Genomic DNA, 10,263 nt, shown 5'->3' with positions numbered 1-10,263 from the left:
TTCAGAGATCTCACGGAATCTGAACTTACCATAGATGACCTTGATACAGTTGTTTCCCAAATGGTCAGTGGTAAATCACCGGGACCTCATGGACTTACAGCTGAGTTCTATAAACACTTTTGGAATGACATCAGAGAAATGTTGTTTGAGGCATTCAATGAATGCATTGACAAACAAATGTTATCACCTAGAATGAAAAGAGGCATTATTTCCCTTTTACCCAAACCAGGCAAAGACATGTTATTAATTGATTGTTGGAGACCAATCACACTTCTTTGTTGTGATTATAAAATTTTAGCATATGTCTATGCTAACAGACTGAAATCAGGAATAGGTCAGATCATAGATGATACACAATCAACCTTTATGAAGGGGCGACACATTCATCACCACACTCGCTTAATCTTAGATATATTAGATTACAACCAAATTATTCCCCAGGAAAGTCTTATCCTCTTTTTGGATTTTTTTAAGGCCTTCGACTCATTAGAACATGCCTTTTTGTTTAATGCCTTGGAATCAAAATTTTGTAACATAATAAAAATGTTCTACAAAGACGTTAGTAGCAACATTGCACCTAACCAAGGTTTCTCAAACAGCTTTCCTGTAAATAGAGGTGTTGGCCAAGGATGTCCAATTAGCCCACTGTTGTTCATGATTTCGGCTGAACTACTTACCATCTTTCTAAAATATTCTCCAGGTTTTGAGGGTATTTACATTTTAGACAAGGAATTTGAAATTAGTCAATTTGCTGATGACACAGCTTTATTAAAAAAAAAATATATGGTACCTGTTGTTATCAATAAAATACTTTTGTTTTCAAGAGCATCTGGCCTTACTCTAAATCTCAAAAAATGTGAAATCTTACCTATACACATACCTGCAATCGAAGTGGTATTGAAAACATACCTGTAAAAAGTGAAGTGAAATATCTTGGTGTTATGATAACAAAAACAGTAATGATAGAGAAAGTGTAAATATTACTCCCAGACTAAAAACAATACAGAAAACATTAAATCAATGGTTGGGACGTGGCATATCAATATTTGGCCGCATGCTATCACCCAAAGCAAAAGGTTTTTAGACTTGTGTATCCCTGCCACTCATTATATACATCCCCAAAAAAAAAAAAAGTTGTCTAATTCAATTCTCTTTAAATTTATTTGGAAAAATTAGACCCACTATAAACGAAAATCACAATTGGTCAGAGATTATAAAAATAGTGGCTTAAAAGCTTTAGACGTTGAATCACAAATTGTAGCGTTTAGAATGAAATGGTTAAAAGACTGTAATTGCTGGCCTCATTCTATGTGGTCTCATATCCCAAACAAACTCTTTGAGAAGGTCGGGGGACTGGAGTTTTGGTGTAAATGTGTTTTTAATCTATCAAAAATACCAATGAAACCATCAAACTTTTACAAGCAAGCCTTAGAATTGGGGAAGATGCTTTTCACCCATAACCTATCCCCTCACAATAGAGATATATAACTGTAAACAAGAAATCCTTGTTTATGTCTGAATGGTATGATAATGGTGTGTGTTTTGTCTATAACTTGATGCGTACTGATGGAATGATGTTATCATACAATGAATTTGTAACTAAATACAAAATTAAGGATTCTAGTAACTGTTATAACAAAGTCTGTAAAGCAATTCCCATACCTCTACTTAATCTTATTCATAACATACTACAATACAATGCAATCAAACCACAATTTCCAGAGCTGACAATTAATGATATTCCCCTAAAAGATAATAAATGCAACAATAAACTAGTATTATACCATTGTCCGGTTGAATACTCGATTCTGATTGGCTGCTGGGTATGCGTTAAAACCTGATAACCGCACGGTGAAAAAAGAAGTTCCGGTCGGCCAGCTTAAATGATTTGTAACACTACGCCGGCTTCTGTAAAACAACCTTTTGCTTCATCATCTGGGCAAAAACAAGCGGTAAGCGATTAACTTTCCCTCTGAATTGATGCTTTATTCAACCCATCGGGACGATCAGCATATATATATCGCCGAATCTTGACTGCAGCGGTGGTGCTGTGCGACGCGGACTATATGTTACGCGATGCGCCGCATCACGTAACATATAGTCCGCTGTTTATGATATAATAATAATAATAATAATAATATATAGTCCGCTGTTTATGATATAATAATAATAATAATAATAATAATAATAATAATCTATAATAATAAGGAATATATCACTAACTTCTACACACTCTTGTTTGAAAGGTTAAAAATATGAGAAAGTCCCTAAAATAGACAAGACATTCAGAGATCTCACGGAATCTGAACTCACCATATTATTTCGATTTGGATCACCATAAAAGTGATCCAAATCGAAAAAAAAACAAGAATTAAGGACTAAAACCTGGTTAATATGTATTGCTTTTGTAAGTGACCATGGTATAAGCGGGTTAATGGCCTTCGAAGTGTGCAGTTACTACTTTTTAACGCACTTCGCGGAAGCAACCATCCTCCGTTTCGCGTCGGACGGTTCAGGCTTCCACGGCGTGCGTTAAAAAGTAGTAACTGCACACTTCGTCGGCCATTAACCCTTACCTAACCTTTAAACAAAAATTTTTCTGCAACTTTAGTATAAACAATCGACACGACGTAGACACCACCATTATTATAAGTGTCTTAAATGCATTCCAAACTACGACGGAGTATTAGGGCCACCAAAAAAAAAAAAAATTACAGCCACCAAAAAAAAAAAAAGTAAAATTACGAGATTTTATCTCGTAAATTTAGGAGATAAAAACTCGTAAATTTACGACTTTTTATCTCATAAATTTACGACTTAAAATCTCATAAATTTACGAGAAAAAAGTCGTATATTAAGGAAAAAACACTGAAGTTGTCCGTTTATCGGAACCTAGCTTGAAGATGAAGTATGTGGAGCCTTTTGTGAAGCTTCATTTCCGGATTATTATAGGTTTAAAATAAAGAGATTCTGAACCTTTTGGCGACTCAAAATCAGATTATTTTCCGTGTAGCAGTCTTTCCGGGGTTCAGTGTCAGTAAAGCGGAGTTTAATATGTAAAATAAGGAGCTCAGAGACACGTTTGGGTGTAGACAATCGCTGCAGCCTTTATTCTCCTTTTCATTCACATATCCTGAAGTTCATTTGTCTCATTACGTCATGAACCTGTCATCCCAACACCAATGCGGAAGTAAACAGTGTTACAAACACCCCCTCCTGCAGATGAAATGTCCCATTTCAGCATAAAACAATAAAGAGGAAAATAGTGTTTTATATTAGCTTTGGAACGTTGAAAATGCAAAAAAAAAGTGCTCCTCCTTTTGTGTGACGGAAGCGTCACACAGACGTAGAGTCTTGTCTTTGGTGGAGAAAGAAAGGTTTCAAGCGAACAGCTGCAGGGACACCGACGACGGATTCATCGGGCTGCAGAGATCCTGCAAACCAACCATCAATAAATAAAACTTTAATGAATCGTAAATCAAACAGATGACCTTCCAGACATTTGGAACGTTATCAATAAACATTCAGCTCACCTGTTCAACTTCAACAACGTTTAGTAGGTCTTCTCTGTGGCTGCACGGCGTTCACCTGCTGCTCTGCATGCTCACTTCCACTGTAATCCCCTAAAATTACGAGTTTTTTTCTCCTAAATTTACGAGTTTTTATCTCCTAAATTTACGAGATAAAATCTCGTAATTTTACTTTTTTTTTTTGGTGGCTCTAAATTTTTTTTTTTTTTGGTGGCCCTAATACTCCGTCGTACCAAACAACACCAAAGATTTTCAAACATGATTGAAATTAATAAAGTTTGGCCTCAATTACAAAAGGGGTTTATTCAGACATACCTTTGGTTTGTCTGAAGATTAATAACCCCTCTTGTTAAAGTAAAATATGTCCAACACAAGAGGCCGTCAGCTCTCATCTGTCTGCCTAGCTGTTGGACAGGACAAGTTTAAAAAAAAAAAAAGAAAGCACCGACATCACAGATATACAACTGTGCATATTTATTAGAGGTGTTGAGGAGACCATCACAGCGGAGTTTCTTGAGTTGATGGACAAAACAACAGCTGATGACACAGTCAGCTCTCTAGTTACTGTGCTGGACAATGTCAGAGTGAACTGGTCACGTGATGTCAGTCTGGTCACTGACGGTGCCCCATTAAAGGTCAGGAAGAAGGCAGGTGTTGCCACAAAATTCCATCAGCCAACCAGGAAAAGACTCTTGGACATTTCATTGTGTTTTGCACGCTTGAATGACAGTAAATGTTTTGCTGCACAGGATTTCAATACTGATATTGATGGCTGGCTGATGTTTCAGGAGAGAAAGGAGGTTAACTCCAAATTCTAGTTAAGTTGACAAATGTTGGGAATTTTAATTTATTTTAATTTTAATTTATTTACATTTTAGGCAGGTGTTTCATTTTTTTCTGTAGCCCCTCTTGAGTTTATTATTGGGATTGCTTCAGTGTCAGATGTAAAATATTCAGTCTGTGTAAAATTGAATAAACCAATTTTTTTTCAAGTGAAATGTATTTTTTTTGTGATCCATTGGCCTTTGTAAATAAATGTGTAACAATAAGTGATTAGACTACCAAAAGAAAAAAAAAAAAAAAGCTGTTTTTTGCTTTTATGTCACTGGTCTGGCCAACTTGGGACCATAAGTGTTAACCCTTTATAGGGCACTCAATGAAATACTCTAAAATTAAAAAATTCAACCTTAGAGTGTTATTGGAAAACATAACAAGACTTCATATCATTGGTGACATTTTTCAATTTTTTTTTTATTTTCATGTAGAAAATCAATGCCAATGAAGTTACCATATTTGGTCACTTGCCCGTGAGTGGGAAAACAAATTCCAATAAGTATACATATATATATAAATATAAGAAAATACATATTATGTATTTTAACATTTGAACATCACTTTTAGAACATAAACGTGCTTATAACAAAAAGTGCTGATAACAGAAGTGTTGAATAGACCCTCACACAACTGTGTGTGAGGGTCTGGGAATGTCCTGGTTGTTGGTGGGTGGGACGAAGTCGGGGTCTGACACATCATCATCTTGATCCTCATCAACATCACTAATGTCAGGGTGGACTGGCACAACAGCAGTCTCCTTCCTCTTGCCATAAAAGATTGATGGAAGCTAAAAATTAAACACATGCAATAAAACAACTGTCATAACATCATAAACTGACAAAAACTAAAAACAGTGTTTAAATTCTCTCTGAATCACTGTATAGTGATATAAAACATTTGGCAACATTAAAAAATAATATGCTAAGTTGTATTTCTTTATTTGTAAAGAAAATGCACTAATATGGTTTGTTAGATGCATAGGGCATATGTCCAAAAACAGACGTACAAGGAAAATTTTGTTTATAGTGAAAAGGGCGTATGATCAAATATGGTGCCTGCGTTTTTCATGCCGTATTTTCACTCATTTCAATAAATTCTCTGCAAACAAATTATATGTCAACACTTAACACAACTATTCAACAATAAAATGTATGAGTTTCATCAACTTACCATGGTTAGTTTTGACGATTCCTTTGAAAATGTCCAGTGAACCGAGCTGCAAAAGCAAATTTTTCTGACTTTGGAGAAAAAGGGAAATTTGATGTGACCCTAGTCTCTGCTGATTGGTCAAGTTGCACAATTGAGTAGCCTATAATGTAGGATGATCTTTGCTGATTGGCTGGGTAAAGATCACATGATTCTTGAACTCACTGAGACGGGGGATGGGCGTGATAACTAACATGTGCGGGAATTACCAAAGACAGTCACTTGCCCTATAAAGGGGTTGTGGCCCCCGAACCAAAATTAATTTGACACCCCTGGTTTAATGAAACAGTGCCATCTTTCCATCCGTGCAAAGACTATTGTGGTGCAGCAACTTCCAGCGGATTACAATAAAAAGCTGTCCATCTTCCGCTCCTACTGCTGTGAAAAGATTGCCCACAAACACATTCAGCAGAGCAACATCACCAACATGGACGAGGTGCCGCTCACTGTTGACATCCCTGTGAGTCACACTGTTGACTGACACTCAGACACTCAAAACATTAACTCACAACACAAAACAATAGTGGGTTATTGTTTTGTTGTGAGTTATAGTGTTGTGAGTTATTGTGTTGTGAGTTAATTGTTTACTGTTGTGAGTTAATTTTTTTATTGTTGTGACAAATTGTAGTATGTTGTTTTGTGCTGTGTTGCGAAATCTAAAGTGTTGTGTTGTGACCCTTCTGGGCCACCGTAGTAGATGCTTGGGCTAATGTGTCTGCTTGCACTGTTCTTCGAGCTTCTGCTAAAGTCGGCATCATTGATGAGGAGCCACAAGGCAACAAGACGGACTCTGACAATGACAAAAGGAAACCTGGAATGTTTGTAGCCCAGCTGTTTATTTCAGATACAGAACATGAGGACTCAGATGGATTTTTGGATGCTGATTGATGACTGAAAAAATAAAAAATAAATCCCAACTGTTGGATAAAGTGAAGTGGAACTATTGTTTGTTGTGTATGTATCCGGTGAGATGGAGATTGAGGGAACACAGAATAAACCCCTGACGTGAGAGCAACGTGTGGTTTGGGTTATGTCAGAACAACGTTAAGTTAAAGGAGCTAACTTAACACCAACCAACTCAGTTTTGCTCCCGCTGGCTTCTATTTAAACACACTAGCGTGCATTTTACCGGTGTGTGTTGACGTGCCTGCACCTTAAAACCCGGTGCACCTTTTGTATGTGTTAAATACAAAAAAAGGACCGTTAACTAAAAGCGCCCTGTAACCCAGTGCGCCTTATGGTCGTGAAAATATGGTACCAAAATTTTTGGAGAACTCTTCATAAATGAACCTGATCTCTCAACACCACCTGTGTCTTCCATGCACTGTAAAGAGAGAGATGTTGACAGCAAGGGGTCCTGCTGTGACACAGTCTTTCCCACAAACTTTCTCCACAAACTTCACACGCCTTTCAAAAGTTGAGTGCTGCAAAAGGCAACACTAGTTGCAGACAAAGATTAAGCTCAACAAAAGGGGAAACAAGTGTTAAGATTAACAATATCTAATAAAACGACCAAATGTAAAACTATCCCTAACCCGTTTGTTCCCTTTCGGGGTCATGGGACTGCTGGAGCCTATCCACCTCTGGGTGAAGGCAGGGACATCCTGGTCAGGTCGCCAGTCTGTCACAGGGCCACAAATCACTCACTCATGCACTCTCACATTCACACCTCAAGGAGCTCTTATCCTTTGTTAGTTTCAGGCAAAACTTGGGAAAAATTCATCCGTTGATAACACTTTGGCAGGGAAGCAGCCTACAATGCAGAACTATGGAAGCCAGACAACACAACGGAACCCGCCCTCTTTTAGAGGTAATTGACTCCACCCCTTACCAAACCAACCCAATTACCAATCAAAAGTAAATGCATTTCCTAAGAAACAAAACATTCACATACGGTGGAGTAAATCAGCTGATTGCTCTGCTGAGATGAGCTGCCAGGGTGGACTGGCCCAGGATCATGACACATGCCCCTTCAAGCTGGCCACGCCCTGCTCAGTTATGACGTTCTGACAACATTTCTAACAGAATTTAGAGCCATTCCAAACAGCCATCCTCTCATCAGGCTCATTAGACCCACAGCATCCTGTTAGTCTAGTATGTTGCTCAGATGCTGTTTCTCCAAACTATGAAGACATAAGCCGCAAGGAGATGTTAAAGAGCAGTGGAAGTAGATTGATTTCCTCACCAACAACTTCTGGTGCAGGAGTCCTCTTTCCATCATGTCTGACAAGTCTCTACGTCTTCCATTCTAAGTTTCTCCATTCAATGCACCTTCTATATGTCCTTCACTCCTTCCTTTCCTGTCTCTTGCCACTAAATGCCTTCCACCTCTCCTTCCTGGATCAGTTGTTGTTACTTTTATTTTATATTGAATGATCTTTTTGACACTACCCTCTGCATTTACCCGGACTTGGGACCGGCACAAAGAAGCACTGGATTGTGTTCCCTTGTGGTCGCATTACTATTTGGGATTCCAAGAAATAAATATATTGCTTAAAGATTATAAATTATATTTGTATTTGTGTATTATGTAGTGGCTGCATTAGTATTATATTTGTTTATAAACTATTTTATTAATTAAAAATCACATATATTTATATTACAATAATATGACTTAATGAATTACGTGTTTTCTGTTGTGTTTATGCTATGTTTGTTTATAAAATAGCTTCTTATATTTAATTAAAAAAAAATTTCCAAGGAATTGGAACAAGAGGCTTTTGTAACAATTTCTCAGCAGATTAACAACTTATAATACATGTCCAAAACAAAGTGTAATAAAATCTGCTTCTTTCTTCAACAATTTTAAATTTATGATTAAAATAAAGTGTCTTCAAGGGATTATTAACAATTGTACATTTTTTTCTAACCCAACTCTTTCCAGTTGGATTGTGGGAAAACTGGAGCTCCCAGAGAAAACCCAAACCTGTTTCCATTTCCATTTATTTCACAACATCTAACTTCATTTATAAAGAACTTTTCATTCATCTGTAACTCATGGTGCTTCATGGTTAAGAAAGACCCTTTAATAACCAAACAAAAACAAAAAATAAATATTTACATAAAAATAAAACTAAAGGTAACAAATTTAAGAGATTCCTACATTATAGCTAAGTCATTGGTACCTCCCTCCCCCCTCCCTTCAGAACATTTAACCCCCCAACAATCACTTCCCGCCTTGCCCACCCATGTGTCAAAATGTCCTTGAGCAAGACACTGAACCCCACCTTGCCTCTAGTGGGGGGGTGTGAACCTCCAGTGTGTGCATGTGTGTGTTAATGTGTGTGTTAACGTGTGTTAATGGATGAATGGGTTTGTGACTGTAAAGCGCTTTGTGCCTTTAAAGAAGGTAGAAAGCGCCATACAAGTGTACACCATTCACCCTTTACCTTTAATAACCCAATAAAAAGAAAATACATATTTACATCAAAATAAAACTAATTAAAGGAAACAAATAACCAAAAATAATGCACCCCAAAAATTCAGCACTAACACAGAACACACCACATTGTGAACTTAAGAGATTCCTACAGCTAAGTACCTCCCTCCCCCCTCCCTGCAGAACATTTAACCCCCCCAACAATCGCACTAATACAGACATTTTTATGTCTTTTTTTTCTTTTCCTCCAGCTGGATCTGTCCCATGAGGTCTTTAGCTTTGGCAACATACTTGGCTTTTTTTTTCCCTGCAAGGTGCTTCATGGTGATGAAGTCGTGTTCCAGGGCTTGACTTGGTGTGATTCTGCGTTGAGGATTGACCTCCAGCATGCGCTTGAGAAGGTCAATGAAAGCCCTGTGGTCATCGTCATCATGGTCTTCATGAAGATCTTTCTGAATCTCAGTCATTTGATCAAGATCCATGAAATGATCCACATCTTCCAGCTCTTCTCCTGTGTCTTGAGTGTATTCATCAGGTGTCAGAAGCCTCCAGCCTGAATTACTGCCGTCATCATCCCAAGTGAAAAAGCCTTCTGTGAAATCTCCTGCATTAAGAAGGTCTTCTTCCGGTAAACCAAATATCTGCACCATTGCTCTGATGGTTTCATATTCAGTTTCACATGGAAAGGGATAATTTCCGTAGTACAAAGAGGCAAGTACAACTCCAAGTCCCCACATATCAATACTTTCATCCAAGGGGAGCCCCAGCAGAACTTCAGGTGCTCTGAATGGTGTTACTTGAATATTAGTTCCTTTCAGTAAATTCTTTGCCTTCATTGCAAAACCAAAATCTATTAGTTTTATCCTCAAAGATTCTTCTTCAGCAAACATAATGTTGTCCAATTTGATATCCCCGTGTACCACACCGACGCTTTTGAGAGCATGGAGAGCCTGAAACATCTGCAGAGCAATAGCTCTGATGTTACATAGATCTGTGGGATCATCGTCCTCTAAACAATCACACAAGCATTCATCCAAGATCTCGTACACCAGGCAAACCACATTTTTATATGAGAAGCACTCGTAAAACTTGATTAAGTTGTTCTCATCGGGATCCAAATCTTCGATTAGTTTCATTGCTTCCGACTCTTCCTTGCCTTTATTGACATCTTCAAGGATTTTAATGGCAAACATTTCCTGACTTCCCAATTTACTACATTTGGTGACTTTTCCATAAGTCCCCTCCCCCAGAAATTTCTCAACTCTATAAGTTCCCAAATTTCCCACTAGTAATTGGCCTTTCTTTACACCACAA

At 37.7% G+C, this 10,263-nt stretch overlaps 1 long non-coding RNA gene across 1 annotated transcript; it reads right to left on the bottom strand.

Annotated features, from left to right (window-relative positions):
* Positions 1-4,784: 4,784 nt before the first annotated feature.
* Positions 4,785-5,639, bottom strand: LOC110014319. Its single transcript, XR_002289427.1, has 2 exons — positions 5,535-5,639; positions 4,785-5,151 (listed from the first exon to the last, which is right to left on the bottom strand). It is a non-coding gene; the product is annotated as an uncharacterized LOC110014319 (long non-coding RNA).
* Positions 5,640-10,263: the final 4,624 nt, after the last annotated feature.

The sequence above is a fragment of the Oryzias latipes genome, chromosome 22 (assembly GCF_002234675.1).
Source record: "Oryzias latipes chromosome 22, ASM223467v1".
In the NCBI taxonomy this organism is placed as follows: Eukaryota; Metazoa; Chordata; class Actinopteri; order Beloniformes; family Adrianichthyidae; genus Oryzias; species Oryzias latipes.
The sequence above is the reverse complement of the archived record's forward strand: the minus strand, read 5'-3'. Positions and strand labels throughout refer to the sequence as shown.